Below are 20,125 nucleotides of genomic sequence, written 5' to 3' on the forward strand. Positions count from 1 at the left end.
ACAAGGTATTCGCATTATAGGATTAGGAATAGATTATGAGCAAATATATGGAGTGGAGCAACTGAGAATAGGTTCAATAGATCCCCATTCACATTGAACTTATCGAAATCTAGCTAGACTTGCTATAATAGCTACAAAGAAACATTAGTTGAGCAGTACACAAAATAATATTTACAATAATAATATTTACTACAACCAATATGGCAGACATAATATAGAATAAATTACTCCTTACAAATGGTAGTAATATACAGTTAGTTGTATCCAACTTCGTATTGTGTATATGATTAATTTATATACAATAAAATGTAAAATATAATATAAAAATATATGAATGATGAATGAAAGATGGGAATATTAATCTATAAAATAAAAAAGAGATAACTATGCATAAAAATCAAAATACAAATAAAATAAAAATAGAAATAAAAATACAAGATAAACAATAAAAAATGTAAAAAAAATATAAATAAATATAAATAAGAAATTAAAATAGAATATAAAAAATAAAAATAGAAGTAAAAATTAAAAATTTTAAAATTTTAAAAATATATTTAAAAAATAATAAAAATAAAAAAATTATACAAAATAAATAAAAAATATAAGATAAAGAAAAATGAAATACAAAGATGAATGAAAAAATAAAGGTAAAAATAAAATAAAAGATACAAATGAATAAATGAAATATACAGTAATAAATAAATAGAACAGAAGAGACATCATATAAAAAATACATATATACAATGGTAAACGTGGAATATCTGGGCTGTAGGAGAAACTATGGGGTAACCTTCAGAACACCGACCACCGGCAAGATTTGTACCTGGTGGTGGTCGGTGGTCCAAGGGCAACCCCATTACAAGAAACCAAAAAGTTCAAAACTGGAGTTGAGACCCCTTGGTTCCATGGTTCCAAATTCATATATCATCTTGCTTTCTGCCCGGGACATTGTGATCATATACAGTGACCCCCCCAACCTACGATGGCCCCCACATATGATCAAATCGACATACGATGGCCTCTCAGAGGCCATCGCATGTCGATGTCATTTGTATCTTTTATTTAATTTTTACTTTTATTTTTTCATTCATCTTTGTATTTCATTTTTCTTTATCTTATATTTTTTATTTATTTTGTATTATTTTTGATTTTTGATTTTTATTTGTATTATTTTTTTAAATATATTTTTTTAATTTTTTAATTTTTTATTTTTACTTCTATTTTTATTTTTGTTTTTTTATATTCTATTTTTTATTTCTTATTTATATTTATTTATATTTTTTTACATCTTTTATTGTTTATCTTGTATTTTTAATGCAGCGCAACGACGCAGGGGACGCACACCGGAGGCCTGCAGCAGCGCGGACCCGACCCCAGCAACAGGTAATTATGCCACCGGGGATGGGGGGAGGCAACGGGGCAGCGGTGCCGGCAATGGGTGCCGCTGTCCCTTCTCTCCCCCTGGCTGTCGGCGCCACTTCTCTCCCCCTGGCTATCGGCGCCGGCAATGGGGCGCCGGCAATGGGGCGCCGGCACCGATAGTCAGGGGGACAGAACGGGCAGCGGCGCCGATAGCCAGGGGGAGAGAAGGGCCGGCAGCAGGGCTCTAGACCCCAGGAAAGGCAGGGGGAGAGAAGTGGGCAGCAACGGCCTCTCTCCCCCTGCCTTTCCTGGGGGTGTATCGGGGTATACACGCGCACACACGCACCCTCATTTTACCATGGATATTTGGGTAGAAAACTTTTTTTTACCCAAATATCCTTGGCAAAATGAGGGTGCGTGTTATAGTTCGGTGCGTGGTATACCCCGATAAATACGGTATTTCATTTATTCATTTGTATCTTTTATTTAATTTTTACCTTTATTTTTTCATTCATCTTTGTATTTCATTTTTCTTTATCTTATATTTTTTATTTATTTTGTATTATTTCTGATTTTTATTTTTATTATTTTTTTAAATATATTTTTTTAATTTTTACATTTTTTATTTTTACTTCTATTTTTATTTTTTATTTTTTTATATTCTATTTTTTATTTCTTATTTATATTTATTTATATATTTTTTTACATTTTTTATTGTTTATTTTGTATTTTTACTGACGTCATGCGCCGCGCCATGCAGCACATAGCAACGACGCAGGGGACGCACACCGGAGGCCTGCAGCAGCGCGGACCCGACCCCGGCAACAGGTAATTATGCCACCGGGGATGGGGGGAGGCAATGGGTGCCGCTGTCCCTTCTCTCCCCCTGGCTGTCGGCGCCGCTTCTCTCCCCCTGGCTATCGGCGCCGCTTCTCTCCGCCTGGCTATCGGCGCCGGCAATGGGGCGCCGGCACCGATAGTCAGGGGGACAGAACGGGCAGCGGCGCCGATAGCCAGGGGGAGAGAAGGGCCGGCAGCAGGGCTCTAGACCCCAGGAAAGGCAGGGGGAGAGAAGCGGGCAGCAACGGCCTCTCTCCCCCTGCCTTTCCTGGGAGTGTATCGGGGTATACACGCGCACACACGCACCCTCATTTTACCATGGATATTTGGGTAGAAAACTTTTTTTACCCAAATATCCTTGGTAAAATGAGGGTGCGTGTTATAGGCTGGTGCGTGGTTTACCCCGATAAATACGGTATTTCATTTATTCATTTGTATCTTTTATTTAATTTTTACCTTTATTTTTTCATTCATCTTTGTATTTCATTTTTCTTTATCTTATATTTTTTATTTATTTTGTATTATTTTTGATTTTTGATTTTTATTTTTATTATTTTTTGAAATATATTTTTTAAATTTTTAATTTTTTTATTTTTACTTCTATTTTTTATTTTTTTATATTCTATTTTTTATTTCTTATTTATATTTATTTACATTTTTTTACATTTTTTATTGTTTATCTTGTATTTTTATTTATATTTTTATTTTATTTGTATTTTTATGCAGTTATCTCTATTTTATTTTATAGATTAATATTCCCATCTTTCATTCATAATTCATATAATTTATATAATATTTTACATTTTATTGTATATAAATTAATCATATACACAATACGAAGTTGGATACAACTAACTGTATATTACTACCATTTGTAAGGAGTAATTTATTCTATATTATGTCTGCCATATTGGTTGTAGTAAATATTATTATTGTAAATATTATTTTGTGTACTGCTCAACTAATGTTTCTTTGTAGCTATTATAGCAAGTCTAGCTACTTTTCGATAAGTTCAATGTGAATGGGGATCTATTGAACCTATTCTCAGTTGCTCCACTCCATATATTTGCTCATGATCTATTCCTAATCCTATAATGCGAATACCTTGTTTTCTTTAGGAACAATGATTCACGACAGGTGTAGTCTTAAGATATAAACAGCATCACTTTCTAAGTTTTATATGCACATTTACCTACTGAAGAAGGGGTCGGAGGACTATAGTTCCCAGTACCCTGAAACGCGTTTAGGACTTGGCACTATTCACACCATCTACTGGTACTCATCCCATTACCAGCATCCATACTGAATCCCGGCACCTGAGGAGTTAACCTAGTCTCCAGCCTCCCGCTTCACCTGAGGAGTCGATCCAAGCTCCAGCCTCCCGCTTTGTGTGTCGGCATCTCACCTCCAGTTCCCCACGTGGGACGCCGCTCCCGTGTATGCTGACACTCCTGCCAGAGTGTCGGCGTTGTAACCATCTAACCATCCACGGAAGAGCGGCTGCCAGGAACGGCTTTGACCATGGTGTCGCACCCCACTGCCATCGGGGTCGCTAATTCCAGCGTGAGATTGCCACTTACCATCTTGCTGCTCCACGGCGGAATTTTCTACAGCCGCACTCCACAGGTCCACGCCAGTGAGAACCAGGCGGCTACAGGCGGTGAGAAATATAATTTTAATGTTCCTCCATTATCATATTTATTCCATCTATTGACTATCTGGAGTCTGATCTTGCAGTATCTATCAAGTGCATTTCAACCATCTGCTCTGTTACGGGACTAACAAACCAGGTGCCGGATTATCGGACTGTACATGCTCATGATATTTTAGTCATTCATCCAGTATTATTACCCCACTAGGGCCCAGTGGGGTATGTACTAGTGCCTGTACATGTGTAGTATATTTTATTTTATTATATTTTATTGAATTATATTTAATTACATTTTTGTACTAGTGATGCTGTTTTTTATTCATTAATCCACACATATCATTATGCACCCTAGTTGGTGAGGTGCTTGAGGTAACAGCTATATATTTGACTTCAATTTTCTCTCTGGCGCCGGTGGGGACCGGTCATAGCTTTAACTACCTCGCACCTTTCGTTGTGAGTTGCACCATATTTGAAATTTTTATATTTTAGCGGTTTTAGTACAAATTTTTTGTCTAATAAAGTTGTTTTTTTATTATTTCTAATTATTGGGTGTGCATTGTTGTATACAGTAGTTGCTAGCTTTTTTGTTGGTGTACATGCCAAATGTTTTGAGACTGACACAAAATGTAGTTTTTACAAACTTTTCTGTCTGTGTCTTCAGATTTTTTTTTTATTTCGATGGTTCTACAGTAACTGAGCTATAATCATAAGCATTTCACAAGTTTTTACACTGTTAGGGTATGTTCACACGATGGATGTTCTGCGCAGAATTCCGCACATAATTTTAGGTGCATTGTACCCCAAAATACCATATGAAAAGAAAAAATCACCACACAATGGCAAAAACCACAATAGAAACAACAGTGATCCCGCAAGTTACAATGGCCTTAAGTGAAAATATTTTTTACATACAATGGACTTTCCTAGACCAGTGTAACTTGAAACAATAATCAACATACAATGCATGGTACAATCTGGATTCATGGGTCGTGTAAATAGCTGGAAGATCCAACCAATATGAATGGGCATTTAAAGGAGTACTTCACTGCCCCAGCATTTGGAACATTTTGTTCAAACGCTGGGTGCAGGCTACAGGAGGGTTGTTATGTCACGGCCACGCCCCTTGTGACATCACTTCACACCCTCTCAATGCAAGTCTATGGGAGGGGGCATGGCCGTAATGTAATGAGGGGCGTGGCCATTACATCACGATCCCCGCAACCCTCACCCAGCGTTGGAAACAAAATATTCTGAACGCTGGGGCAGTGGAGTACCTCTTTAACTGGTAAAATAACTAAATGACTGAAATGCATTGGGGGATATTTATCAAGGTTTTTACATGGCTTTTCTGTGTACATATGTCACATAAATGTGGCTCTTGGCCACTTTAGCATTTTCACTTTGCAGTGGTCAGAGATTTATGACGTGTGACTTTTCTAAAAAAATAAATAAATAAATAAATAAAAACTCATAGAATTGTCGTGCAACCCTCAAGTACATCACATAAGCCTAGACCTGGCTTACAAAACTAGCTGCAGACAGCAGATTCAAAAAGTCACACAAAAGTTGTGTGCTTGAAAAAGTCACACAAAAGTGGCAGAGAAGAGGTTAATACAAAGTGGTGTTCTGAAGTGAAATATCACAAAAATGTGTGCTAGCCCCATATTTATCACAGGCCCTGCACCATTTAATAAATCTGATGCTTGCACACTCCAACTACACCATCAAAACCTGTGTATAACATCAGCGCACCTACACTGACTTGTGATAAATATCCCCCAATGGCTAGCTGCTAGCACCTCTCTAAAATATAGTGCAGATCTACATGTTAGGGAACATACCCTAAGTTAGTTTTGAAAAGTTTATTTAGTGATAGGTATACCCCTTTAACCCCTTAAGGACCAGGGACGTACTCATACGTCCGTGGGAATTCCGGCCCCTGCCGCGCGCCGGGCGGGGACCGGACCGGGGTGACTGCTGATATCGATCAGCAGTCACCCCGCGCAAATGCCCAGGGGGGTCATCAGATCCCCCATGTCGGCGATCGGCGCAAATCGCAAGTGAATTCACACTTGCGATTTGCGCGATTCCAGGTCATTACGGGTCTTTAGTGACCCGGAATGTAAGGGGGATCGCGGGTGTCTAAGACACCCAGGATCCCCCTGAAGCGATAGGAGTGAGGCGGCAGGGGTGCCACCCCTCCTATCCCTGCTATTGGTGGTCTAGACGCGACCACCAATAGCAGACCGGGGGCGGGGGGGGGGGGGTTAACTTTCGTTTTCCCCATCCTGCCCACCCACAATAGGCGGGGCAGGACGGGGAACAACTCCCAGCCTGCATGGTCTGTCAGTACATGATGGGAGTTGTAGTTTTGAAACAGCTGGAGGTTTGCCCTCCCCCCCATGTGAACGTACAGGGTACATTCACATGGCAGGCTTACAGTAAGTTTTCTGCTTCAAGTATGAGCTGCGGCAAATTTTTCGCCGCAGCGCAAACTCCTAGCAGGGAACTCACTGTAAACCTCCGCCAGTGTGAATGTACCCTAAAAACACTACACTACACTACACTAACACATAATAAAGGGTAAAGCACTACATATACACCCCTCCCCCATAAAAATTAGAAACATATTGTACGGCAGTGTTTCCAAAACAGAGCCTCCAGCTGTTGCAAAACAACAACTCCCAGCATTTCTGGACAGCCACTGACTGTCCAAGCATGCTGAGAGTTTAGCAACAGCTGGAGGCACCCTGTTTGGTAATCACTGGCGTACAATACCCCTATGTCCACCCCTATGCAATCCCCAATTTCGTCCTCAAATGCGCATGGCGCTCTCACTTTGGAGCCCTGTCGTATTTCAAGGCAACTGTTTAGGGCCACATATGGGGTATCGCCGTACTCGGGAGGAATTGCCTAACAAATTTTGGGGGATTTTTCTCCTTTTACCCCTTATGAAAATGTGAAGTTGGGGTCTACACCAGCATGTTAGTGTAAAAAAAGTAATTTTTTATACTAACATGCTGGTGTTGCCCTATACTTTTCATTTTGACAAGAGATAAAAGGGAAAAAAGCCCCCCAAAATTTGTAATGTAATTTCTCCCGACTACGGAGATACCCCATATGTGGGCGCAAAGTGCTCTGGGGGCGCACAACAAGGCCCAGAAGGGAGAGTGCACCATGTACATTTGAGGTGATTTGCACAGGGGTGGCTAATTGTTACAGCGGTTTTGACAAATGCGAAAAAAACAAAACCCCACATGTGACCCCATTTCGGAAACTAGACCCCTCACGGAATGTAATGAGGGGTGCAGTGAGAATTTACACCCCCCTGGTGTCTGACAGATCTTTGGAACGGTGGGCTGTGCAAATTAAAAATGTTGTACAGCCCACTGTTCCAAAGATCTGACAGACACCAGTGGGGGGTAAATGCTCACTGTACCCCTTGTAACGTTCCTCAAGAGGTCTAGTTTCCAAAATGGTATGCCATGTGGGGGTTATTTTGCTGTCCTGGCACCGTAGGGGTTTCCTAAATGCAACATGCCCCCCAAGCAAAATTTGCTCTCCAAAAGCTAAATGTGACTCCTCTTCTGAGCATTGTAGTTCGCCCGTAGTGCACTTCAGGTCCACTTATGGGGTACCTTCATACTCAGAAGAGATGGGGTTACACATTTTGGGGGGTATTTTCTGCTATTAACCCTTGCAAAAATGTGAAATTTGGGGGGGAAACACACATTTTAGTGAAAAAATATATATATTTTTTTACATATGCAAAAGTCGTGAAACCCCTGTGGGGTCTTAAGGCTCACTTTATTCCTTGTTACGTTCCTCAAGGGGTCTAGTTTCCAAAATGGTATGACATGTGTTTGTTTTTTTGCTGTCCTGGCACCATAAGGGCTTCCTAAATGTGACATGCCCCCCGAGCAAAATTTGCTCTCAAAAAGCCAAATATGACTCCTTCTCTTCTGAGCATTGTAGTTCGCCCGTAGTGCACTTCAGGTCAACTTATGGGGTACCTCCATACTCAGAAGAGATGGAGTTACAAATCTTGGGGGGGGTATTTTCTGCTATTAACCCTTGAAAACATGTGAAATTTTGGGGGAAACACACATTTTAGTGAACATTTTTTTTTTTTTTTTACATATGCAAAAGTCATGAAACACCTGTGGGGTATTAAGGCTCACTTAATTCTTTGTTACGTTCCTCAAGGGGTCTAGTTTCCAAAATGGTATGGCATGTGTTTTTTTTTTGCTGTTCTGGTACCATAGGGGCTTCCTAAATGCAACATGCCCCCCAAAAACCATTTCAGAAAAACATACTCTCCAAAATCCCCTTGTCGCTCCTTCGCTTCTGAGCCCTCTACTGCGCCCGCTGAACACTTTACCTAGACATATGAGGTATGTGCTTACTCGTGAAAAGTTGGGCTACAAACATAAGTATACATTTTCTCCTTTTACCCCTTGCAAAAATTCAAAAATTGGGTCTACAAGAACATGCGAGTGTAAAAAAAGTAGATTGTGAATTTTCTCCTTCATTTTGCTGCTATTCCTGTGAAACACCTAAAGGGTTAAAACGCTGACTGAATGTCATTTTGAATACTTTGAGGGGTGCAGTTTTTATAATGGGGTCATTTGTGGGGAATTTCTAAGATGAAGACCCTTCAAATCCATTTCAAACCTGAACTGGTCCCTGAAAAATAGTGAGTTTGAAAATTTTGTGAAAAATTGGAAAATTGCTGCTGATCTTTGAAGCCCTCTGGTGACTTCCAAAACTAAAAACACATCAATTTTATGATGCAAACATAAAGTAGACATATTGTATATGTGAATAAAAAATGTTTTTATTTGGAATATCCATTTGCCTTACAAGCAGAGAGCTTCAAAGTTAGAAAAATTCAAAATGTTAAAATTTTTCATCAAATTTCAGGATTTTTCACCAAGAAATGATGCAAGATACCACAAAATTTTACCACTATGTTAAAGTAGAATATGTCACGAAACAACAATCTCAGAATCAGAATGGTAACTAAAAGCATTCCAGAGTTATTAATGTTTAAAGTGACAGTGGTCAGATGTGCAAAAAACGCTCTGGTCCTAAGGTGTAAAATGGCCTGGTCCTTAAGGGGTTAAGGACTGTACAGAACCGTGTACCATGAACCGTACACCACAGAGTGCAGTTGCAAAAATTAGTTTTAATGAGAGTGTCCATTTAAGCTCTGCCTCTAGTGAAGTCATTACTAGAGAAGGGGCTACACAGGACCAGGCCGGAACAGGAGCCAGGATGGTGATCGTCTCTGCCCAGAGTATACAGTATATACAGCCATCTATACAGATGGCTGTATATACTGTATACCCCCCTCCCCCAAGGAGTTAACTAGCAATGCTCGACAGTGCTAGTGAACTGTTTCCTAACTGGGCTGAGCATAATGTGTTTTTGCTTAAAAAACGCCACAGTCTCAGCATGTTGTGATTTCGAAAAACTGCCACTGAGCCCAAAAATGCTGGGAGAAAACACCAAACCCAAAAATGCAAAGTGGATTTGGTGTTTTATATTTCCCTATTGACTCCCTGCAAACATCTGGCTCAAGCGTTTTTGCTGCAAGAAAAATGCAGTGCGGCAGTAATGGCATTTTTGGGGGCACAAAAGCCAGTGAAAACTTAGCCAAAGGCTATTTTCTATGATGAAGCCCCCTTCAGACAGTTTAGGACATCTGGAAGAATGATTGTCTAAAGAAAGATGAGCACTCCCATCAGTCCTGTGTCATGCCAACAGAAAACCTCCTGAGACCATTCATGTTTGGGTTTGCTTTTCATCCTGAGGAGTGGGCTCACTGCCGTGAATAAAGAATGGCATCTAAACGTCCCCAAGAGCGACTTCTCGCAAAGATCCAGGAACAATTTGGTAATGAACAATGCTTTTTCTAGCATGATGAAGACAAAATATTGAAGTTTTGGGTCAATGGCCAGGAAACTTCCCAGATCTTAATCCCATTGAGAACCTGTGGTCAAGTCTCATAAAAGAGGTGGACAAAAAAAAAACACAGAAATTGTGATATTTCATGTAATATTGTAACTCCAAACTCCAAGACAGGATTTGGCCCAGAAGCCAATATACATGTCAAGGCAAATGGTAGAAGTCTTAAAATGGTATTGTAATGTCCCAGTACAGCACATGGTCCTGCACTACACTTAGGCCATGTCAGGTTAAGTCCCTCAGTGGCCTGGGAGCTCCCCTGCAGTATCTCTCCTGCTGTTACTTTAATGTTATTTATTGTAATAAGTATATAGTCAGTATGCAAATGTATAGACAGTATAAAGGATCTTTGGAGGACTAATGTAATTGTCTAAAGGACCTTTGAGATGTCACATGTTATGTTTTTTTTTATATAACTGTTTTATTTATTGTTTTCATCAGGTTATTTAAGATATAAACAATATAAAAATAAAAAAGACAATAACAAGTCAAGAGCAGTCTCGTTAGTAACATGTTATGTTTATGTTACCCAGAGAGTCACCAGCTTAACACATGACCCGCAGCTTGACCTATGGGCTTTTGGCTCAGCCCCCCTCTATATAAGGGGGCGGCCGTTACAATTCTCTTTCTCTTTTGCTGCTGAGGAACAGAGAGACCAGATGTCTCAGTGCTAGTGTCCAGCTACCTGGAAGGCCTCAAATCTACAGTCACTTCCAGTAAGTCAAGTCTATGTCTGCTGTCACTGCCTATAGTCCAGTCAAGCCTAAAGTCAATTATCTCAAGTCCATTACAAGTATAATTGGTCCCAGCAAGCTGCAAGGTCCTTCTGTGTTCCTGGCCACCTCTCTGGGATTCTGGCCTAGCTGTGAAGATAATAACACCTGTCTGACCTCAGTAAAGCCTCTGTTAAACCACAACCTGGTCGTGGACTCTCATTTCACTGCCTTGCCATTGTGATAGCGCAGATATCGTTTGGTTGGTTCCCAATACCCAAAAACCACTCTGGCGTCATGAAAATTAGGGGTTAATAACACCTTGCCCCTGGGGTTAATACCTTCTGCCTCATTCACCTACACTGCTACACCCCGTGGTCCCGCCATTCACCCTGGCTCACCACAGTATTCAGGGATTTTTTTTTTATTTGACAGTACTACAGGGGCTGTAAAGTTAGTGTAGATCATAATATAGTGTCTGTACCTGTGTTTGGGGGCTGGTCTTGCAATTCTTATGTGATCTGGATGCTCATTTTTGCCAGCTACAAAATGAGTGTTGCTTCAGCTTTTCCCAGGTTGCAGTGCGGCCCAAGACATTACAGTACATCACTAGTAAGCAAAGGCATAGCTTGCAGCTTCTGGGCCCCGATGCAAAATCTGCAACAGGGCCCCATATGCCAATTAAAATACTGCTCTCTTATGGGGTAGATGTGTTTTGGGGCCCCCTTAGGCACTGCTACCTCTGCAACCTCTATACAGTAGCTACGACCCTGCTAGTAAAGTGTTGAAAGGGAGGGTATCTGTGTTTTAATGGGTGAAACAACTGCTGGGTGGAAGGGAGATCATTCTCCACAGGACTGCAGGGAATTGTAGTTTCAAGCACAGCATGCATGGGAGGGAGCCTAGCTGTGCTGCAATGGGTTTGGTGGCTAATGTGTGGGAGGGAGATAAGTCACCTTCCACCTATAAACAAGGAATCATGGGGTTTGTAGTTGTAGGGAGGGCACAGAATCAGGAAATAGCCAGTTCACACAAAACAGCCAGAAGCGTAATGGGGGGACACTGGACATGGCCATTTACCACCAACACAAAAACAAATTTTTGGTAAGCATGTGCATTACTGTCTGACAGGTAATTGCTAAAGTCACCTTATGTTGGATAACCCCTTTAAAAAAAAGAAGGGTCAACACTGTTAATATCGAGTTTTTGTATAAGCTTTATGTATTTGTCTGTGGATAGGGGATACGTTTATAAGTCTGGATAACCTCTTTAAGCCCCTTATGAATTTATTTAAGCTATTTCTGTAGAAATCTAAGCTCCCTATATAGATATCTCAGCCACTTGGTAACATGTTTGTAATTCTCTTTTGGCAAATAATTGCCAATAACTCATTGTATGTTATTGCCTTTCAGATCTGGGGTTTCGGCCAATGAGGTTGGAAATGTACTCATAATCGTATATTCTCTATAATGGAAAAGGCAGTAGACTTGTGCACAAGAAAAATATTAGTTTTGTTTAGTTTTTTCGTTTTGGATAACATTTTCGATTCGGTAATATTTTCGGTTTGATTTTTCGGATACATTTGGTATTCAGGTTTTTCTTTTCTTTCGAATACATTTGGTATTTGGGTACATTCGGGTAAATCTTTTTAAAGCAGGGGACCATTATCGGGAGCGTGTGTGTGCAGGAAAACAGGTCAGCCGCAGAGATCGGAACATTGGAAGACACATAAGATAATAAAATGTTATGTGATTTATTATTAATACATAATGTAATGTTGAATGAATGAGTAAATGAATGAATGAATGCTGTATGAATGATTGATGTGTTGGATCGATGTGTTTGATTGTCGGGTGATTTATGTATAACATGTCATGTCACTTGCGCTAACACTGTTACTGTTACCAGGGTGCCTCCAGCTGTTTCAAAACTACAACACCCACCCAGCATGCCCTGATAGCCAAACACTGTCTGGGCATGCTGGGAGTTGCAGTTTTGCAACAGCTGGAGGCACACTTGGTACGTTGGCACACATGCGCTCAGCTTTTTCTTTCATTTTTAACTTACGCTAGCTTTTTTCAGAAATGGGTTATATTAGGTCAATGACATGCATAGTAATTGCTGTGGGAACATTTTTCATTCATAAAACTGCAGGCTTAATTGGATAGTTGACGTGTAGAACGTTGGGACCCCAAACATTCTAAACTGCAATTATCCAATTAAGTCTGCGGTTTTATGAATGACAAATGTTCCCACGGCAATTAATATGCTTGTCATTGACCTACTAACACATTTCTGAAAAAAGAGAGCGGAATTTGAAAATGAATTAAAAAGCTTTGCGCATGTTTGCCGAAGTGTGCCTCCAGCCGTTGCAAAACTGCAACTCCCAGCATGCCCAGACAGCCTTTGGCTGTCAGGGCATGCTGGGTGGGTGTTGTAGTTTTGCAACAGCTGGAGGCACCCTAGTAAGAGTAACAAAAACAGTGTGTAGCGCAACAGTGTTAGCGCAAGGACCAATAAAAAAATTAGAATTAATTCTTTACTTTCATTTACGGATAACGAATGCATTCGGTAAATAACGAATGCATTCGTTATTTTGCTATTCGTATTATGGTGGCAGGATCGGTCCGAATGCCCGAAAACGGTAAAATTTGGTAAATTAGACATTCGTGCCGAAACTAATTGCACATGTCTAAAAGGCAGAGGTTGCTCTGCCATACAGGTCAGGTAGATGACCCCTGGATAGGTATTGTAGGCATCTCATTAATCTCGTTTCTTCACATTATACAGTCAGAGGAAAGGAATGTATGAAGGTGATGACGGGCAACATATAGATATAGAGCAAGAATGGGATCAATATAAAAAAATACTCCACCATAACTTGTTTCCTTCATGGAGAAATTTTTACCTTTTCTATAAAAGATTCAGCATTTCCTGAAGTCCATTAATCATGTTGCTCATTGGACATTATGTTATTATTAATGTTTGGACCTACATTCTTCTTGTCCACCAGGGAATTTAATATCAGCCTCCTGCTTCAAGTCCGAACAGTTGAGATATCAGTCATGTCAGGATATGATTTATTCTTCATCAGACATTGTCTTAGTATTGGATAGATTTTTTATTAGTTACATTCATATATGTACAGTATATATGGAAATTAAAAGCTGCGTAAGGCATTTTTAGCTTATGCCTCAGTCCAAGCCAACCTCAGGCCAAGCTAGTGCAGACGTGTCATGTAGCAGCTTGGATATCTATGAAATGTATATGTAATCCAAGTTTATGCACAACGGTCATATATTCTTAGGCTGTATTCTTGACAGAGAAAAATCCTTCTACAAAAAAAAATTCATATAGTAAAATATATTACATTATAGGGGTTCTATAAGACTCATCCATACAAGTGGCTTTGCCTGGTTTTATAGTCCATGCCAATCAGTTGAATGAGAAGTTAAAGGGGTACTCCACCCCTAGACATCTTATCCCCTATCCAAAGGATACGGGATGAGATGTCTGATCGCGGGGGTCCCGCCGGTGGGGACCCCCGCAATATAGCATGCAGCACCCACCGTATCTGTTTCCGGAAGCACCGTGTGATGCCAAGCCCTGCCCCCTAAATGCAAGTCTATGGGAGGGGGCGTGACGGCTGTTACGCCCCCTCCCATAGACTTGCATTGAGGGGGCGGGGCCTGACGTCACACGGGGCAGAGTCGTGACATCACAATCTTCCGTCCCCGTGGTCGGGAGCCAGAACCTCCAGTGCTTCCGGAAGCAGATACGGTGGGTGCTGTATGCTATATTGCGGGGGTCCCCAGTGGCGGGACCCCCGCGATCAGACATCTTATCCTCTATCCTTTCGATAGGGGATAAGATGTCTAGGGGTGGAGTACCCCTTTAAGCAATTACAGGAAAATCCATGCATACGTGCTGTGCCCATGTAAATAATCTGAGAGTCGCAGTTACTGTGGGTGGGGGTCTTGGAAGTTTGATTGCACATCCATCAAACATCAGTGGCTATCATGAGCATGGGACATCAGTTAGTGACTAAATCATGTATACTGAGACCAATATCTCAAATAATACCAGTATACAAGGAGGAATCACCATGCATATTTCCATCATACTGTTACTGACCAAATCCTGTGTAATGAGACTAATATTACAAATAATAACTGTATAAAAGGAAGAATATTATCACCATACATATCACTATCATACTGTTACTGACCAAATCCTGTGTAATGAGACTAATGTTACCATTAATACCTGTATACAAGGAGGCATATTATCACCATACATATCATACTGTTACAGACCAAATCCTGTATACTCAGACCAATATTACTAATGATACCAGTATATAAGGAGGAAATATTATCACTATACATATAACTATCATACTGTTACTGACCAAATCCTGTATACTGAGACCAATATTACCAGTATACAAGGAGAAATATTATCACCATACATATTAACATCATACTGTTACTGAGAAAATCCAGTATATTGAGACCATAGTTACATAGATCATTAGGTTGAAATTAGTCCATTTAGTTTAACCTATATTTCTATTGTGTCCCATACTAGAGAAAAATTTCTCCCCGATTCCAATATGGCAATCAGAATAATTCCCTTAATCAATGTTCTGAATCTATTACTGTCCAGAAACACGTCCAGGCCCCTTCACCATGGTTCACCTTGACCACTTTCTCTGGCAGAGAGTTCCATAGTCTTACATCTCCTAAAGTAAAGAACCCCTGTTTGTGCTGGTGTTGAAACCAATATTTCCAATAATACCAGTATACAAGAAGGAACTATTATCACAAAATATATTATCACATTGCTGTTACTGACCAAATTCTGCATACTGAGACCATTATTAGCAATAATACCTGTATACAAGGAGGAATATTATCACCATACATATTATCATATTATTACTGACAAAATCCTGTATACTGAGACCAATATTACTAATAATACCAGTACACAAGGAGGAAAGGTAAACATATTTGTAAATTACTTCTATTAAAAAAATCTTAATCCTTCCAGTACTTATTAGCTGCTGAATGCTGCAGAGGAAATTCCTTTCTTTTTGGAACACTGATGACATCACGAGCACAGTGCTCTCTGCTGACATCTCTGTCCATTTTAGCAACCATGCATAGCAGCTGTGTGCTAAGGGCAGCATGGTGTCTCAGTGGTTAGCACTGCTGCCTTGCAGTGCTGGGGACTTGGGTTCAAATCCCACTAAGGACAACAATAAATAAAGCATTATTATTATTATAATAATGTCAGCAGAGAGAACTGTGCTTGTGATGTCATCAGAGAGCATTCCAAAAAGAAAAGAATTTCCTCTATAGTATTCAGCAGCTAATAAGTACAGGAAGGATTAAGATTTTTTAACCTCTTCAGGACACAGGGCGTATGGATACGCCCTGCATTCCGAGTCCTTAAGGACACAGGGCGTATCCATATGCCCGTGGGAAATCCGGTCCCCACAGCTAGCCGGTTGGGGACCGGAGCCGGATACCTGCTGAAATCATTCAGCATGCACCCCGGCACATTGCCCAGGGGGGTCCTGAGACCTCCCCATGTCGGCAATCGGAGAAAATCGCATGTCAATTCAGACATGCGATTTTCTCCAATTCCGGGCTGATCGGGTCTCTGGTGACCCGATCACCCGGAAAATAGGGCTGATCGGAGTTGTCAGCAACAGCCCCGATCAGCCTAAGGGATAGGAGTGAGGTCGCAGAGCTGCAATCTCCTCTTATCCCCTGCCATTAGTCAGAACGGAGTTCTGACCAATGGCAGCGCAGGACAGGGGGTTGCCATGGCAACCCCCCGTTCTGCCTGCCCCTGGATGTCGAGGGGATCCGGGAAGAAGATGGAGGCCATACCTGCAGGAGAAGATGCCTGGGGACCCGGGATCTTCGCTGGACCCTGCTGGATCAGGTAGGGAATCGACGGTGGGGGGGAATTGAAAGTGAAAGTAAAACGATCTTTACTGTGGCAACTACTAGGAAGGCCAAACTGCAACTCCCAGCATGCCGAGACAGCCAAAGGCTGTCTGGGCATGCTGGGAGTTTTAGTTTTGCAACATCTGGAGGGTCACAGTTTGGAGACCACTGTTACAGTGGTGCCCAAACGTTAGCCCTCCAGATGTTGCCAAACTACAACTCTCAGCATGCCTTGACTGCCCAGGCATGCTGGGAATTGTAGTTCTGTAACATCTGTCCCTTTAGATTTAGCAATTTTCATGAAATTTTTGAAAATTGCTGCTCTACTTTGAAGCCCTCTAATTTTTTCAAAAAGCAAAAATATGTCCATTTTATGATGCCAACATAAAGTGGACATATTGTATTTGTGAAGAAAAATAAAATTTATTTGGAATATCCATTTTCCTTACAAGTAGAGAGCTTCAAAGTTAGAAAAATGCAAAATTTTCAAAATTTTCATGACATTTTGGGATTTTTCACCAAAAAAAGGATGCAAGTAACGCCGAAAATTTACCCCCAAAAATGAAGTAGAATATGTCACGAAAAAACATTCTCTGAATCAGAATATTCGGTAAAAGCGTTTTCACGTTATTAATTCGTAAAGTGACGGTGGTCAGAATTGCTAAAAAGGGCTCAGTCCTTAAGGTGAAAAAGGGCTGCGTCCTTAAGGGGTTAATAGAAGTAATTTACAAATATGTTTAACTTTCTGCCACCAGTTGATTTAAAAGAAAAAAGGTTTTCACCGGAGTACCCCTTTAAAAAATGATGAGGAAGAAATTATAAACAGGGATCAGGAAAAAGCAAATATATCAAACAAATTCTTCTCCACTGTATTCACAGAGGAAAATGAAATGCCAGGTGAAATACAGCGAGATAAGGTAAACTCCCCAGGACAGGCCACCTGTCTAACCCAGGAAGAAGTACAGTGCCGCCTACAAAAAATCAAAATAGACAAATCAAAAGGTCCAAATGGCATTCACCCCGTGTTCTAAAGGAATTAAGTAATGTGAAAGACAGACCCCTATTTTTAATATTCAGGGACTCTATAGTAACAGTGACTGTTCCCCAGGACTGGCGCATGGCAAATGTGGTACCAATATTTAAAAAGGGGTCAAAGGTGACCCCGGGAATTATAGACCTGTTAGTTTAACCTCCGTTGTATGTAAATTGTTTGAGGGTTTTCTTAGGGATGCAATTCTGGAGTATCTTAATAAAAATAAATGTATGACTCCATCTCAGCATGGCTTTATGAGGGATTGGTCCTGTCAAACTAACCTGATCAGCTTTTATGAGGAGGTGAGCTCCAGACTGGACCAAGGGCAATCGCTGGATGTCGTATATCTGGATTTTTCCAAAGCATTTGATGCGGTGCCACATAAAAGATTGGTGCATAAAATGAGAAGGGTGGGGCTGGGAGAGAATGTGTGTAAGTAACTGGCTCAGTGATAGGAAATAGAGGATGGTTATTAATGGTACTTATTTTGATTGGGTGACTGTTACTAGTGGGGTACCACAGGAGTCAGTCTTGGGTCCTGTTCTATTTAATATTTATAGTAAAATTGAATAGTAAAGTAGCAATCTTTGCAGATGATACTAAACTCTGTAAAGCGGTAAACACTATAGAGGACAGTGCACTGTTACAAATGGATCTGGATAGGTTGGAGGTTTGGGCTGGGAAGTGGCAGATACCCAGAAAGTACTACAGTACCCAGAAAGATTAGCAGAATTGGGGTTATTTAGTTTAGAAAAAAGAAGGCTTAGGGGCGACCTAATAACTATGTATAAATATATCAGGGGGCCGTACAGAGATCTCTCCCCATGATCTATTTATACCCAGGACTGTATCTATAACAAGGGGGCATCCTCTACGTCTTGAGGAAAGAAGGTTTCTACACCAGCACAGACGGGGGTTCCTTACCCCCTTAAGGACCTGGGGTTTTTCCGTTTTTGCATTTTCATTTTTTCCTCCTTACCTTAAAAATATCATAAGTCTTTAAATTTTGCACCTAAAAATGCATATCATAGCTTATTTTTTGTGCCACCAATTCTACTTTGTAATGATATCAGTCATTTTACCCAAAAATTTACGGCGAAACGGAAAAAAAAATCATTGTGAGACAAAGCTGAAAAAAAAACGCATTTTGTAATTTTTGGGGGCTTCCGTTTCTACACAGTACAGTTTTCGGAAACAATGACACCTTCTCTTTATTCTGTAGAACCATACGATTAAAATGATACCCTACTTATGTAGGTTTGATTTTGTCGTACTTCTGGAAAAAATCATAACTACATGCAGGAAAATGTATACGTTTAAAATTGTAATATTCTGACCCCTATAACTTTTTTATTTTTACGCATATGGGGCGGTATGAGGGCTAATTTTTTGCGCCATGATCTGAATTTTATAGGGGTACCATTTTTGCATTGATATAACTTATTGTTCGCTTTTTATAAATTTTTTCTGATATAAAAAGTGACCAAAAATGCACTATTTTGGAATTTTTTTGCGCGTACGCCATTGACTGTGCGGTTTAATTAATTATATATTTTTATAATTCAGACATTTCCACACGCGGCGATACCACATATGTTTATTTTTATTTACACTGCAGACACTGATCTTTTACATTGATCAGTGGTTTCTCATAAGAAACCACTGATCGATGATTCTGCCGCTTGACTGCTCATGCCTGGATCTCAGGCACTGAGCAGTCATTCGGCGATCGGACACCAGGAGGCAAGGTAAGAGACCCTCCTCTTGTCCTACAGCTGTTCGGGACGGCGCGATTTTGCCGCGGCGATCCCGAACAGCCCCCTGAGCTAACCAACAGTGATTTAGTTTCACTTTAGACGTGGTGTTAAACTTTAAACGCCGCGTCTAAAGGGTTAATAGTGTGCGGCACCGCGATCAATGCCGCGCGCTATTAGCCACGGGTCCCAGCCGTTGTTAGAGGCCGGGTCTGACCCGCTATGACGCGGGGCCACGCCGTGGCCCCGCGTTATAGAATGGGAGCGGACTCAGGACATACAGGTACGCCCTGGGTTCTTAACAGGTTACTGTAAGAGCAGTGAGACTGTGGAATTCTCTCCCGGAGGAGGTGGTCATGGTGAACTCTGTAAAAGAATTCAAAAGGGGTCTGGATGCATTTTTGGAGAATAATAACATCGCTGGTTATGGATACTAGATTTATAGGGACAGAACGTTGATCCAGGGATTTATTCTGATGCCATATTTGGAGTCGGGAAGGAATTTTTACCTCTAGTATGAGGGTTTTTTGCCTTCCTCTGGATCAACTCAGTAGTGACTCATTAGGGATATAGGTTGAACTTGATGGACTCTGGTCTTTTTTCAAACTTATCAACTATGTTACTATGTTACATATTACCATCCTACTGTCACTGATTAAATCCTGGATACTGAGGACCATTTTACCAATAATTACAGTAAATAAGAAGAAAATATTATCATCATTCATAGTTCTATTAAACTGTTACTGACCAAATATTGTTTACTGAGACAAATAAATAGTGCAAATGGAAATAGTCCCATACAGTAACCATATAGTGGTAAATATCAGCTCTACACA

The 20,125-nt window shown here is 40.6% G+C and overlaps 1 long non-coding RNA gene across 1 annotated transcript in view; it reads left to right on the plus strand.

The window, feature by feature from the left end:
- The window catches only part of LOC130358466 (uncharacterized), a 35,225-nt gene extending 30,889 nt beyond the window's left edge, over nt 1-4,336 (plus strand). The window contains exons 4-6 of the long non-coding RNA XR_008889531.1: nt 1,321-1,383; nt 2,123-2,190; nt 3,321-4,336. This is a non-coding gene — a long non-coding RNA (uncharacterized LOC130358466). The remainder of the gene's footprint in view (nt 1-1,320; nt 1,384-2,122; nt 2,191-3,320) is intronic.
- The last annotated feature ends 15,789 nt before the right edge of the window (nt 4,337-20,125 follow it).

The sequence above is a fragment of the Hyla sarda genome, chromosome 2 (genome assembly GCF_029499605.1).
Source record: "Hyla sarda isolate aHylSar1 chromosome 2, aHylSar1.hap1, whole genome shotgun sequence".
NCBI lineage: Eukaryota > Metazoa > Chordata > Amphibia > Anura > Hylidae > Hyla > Hyla sarda.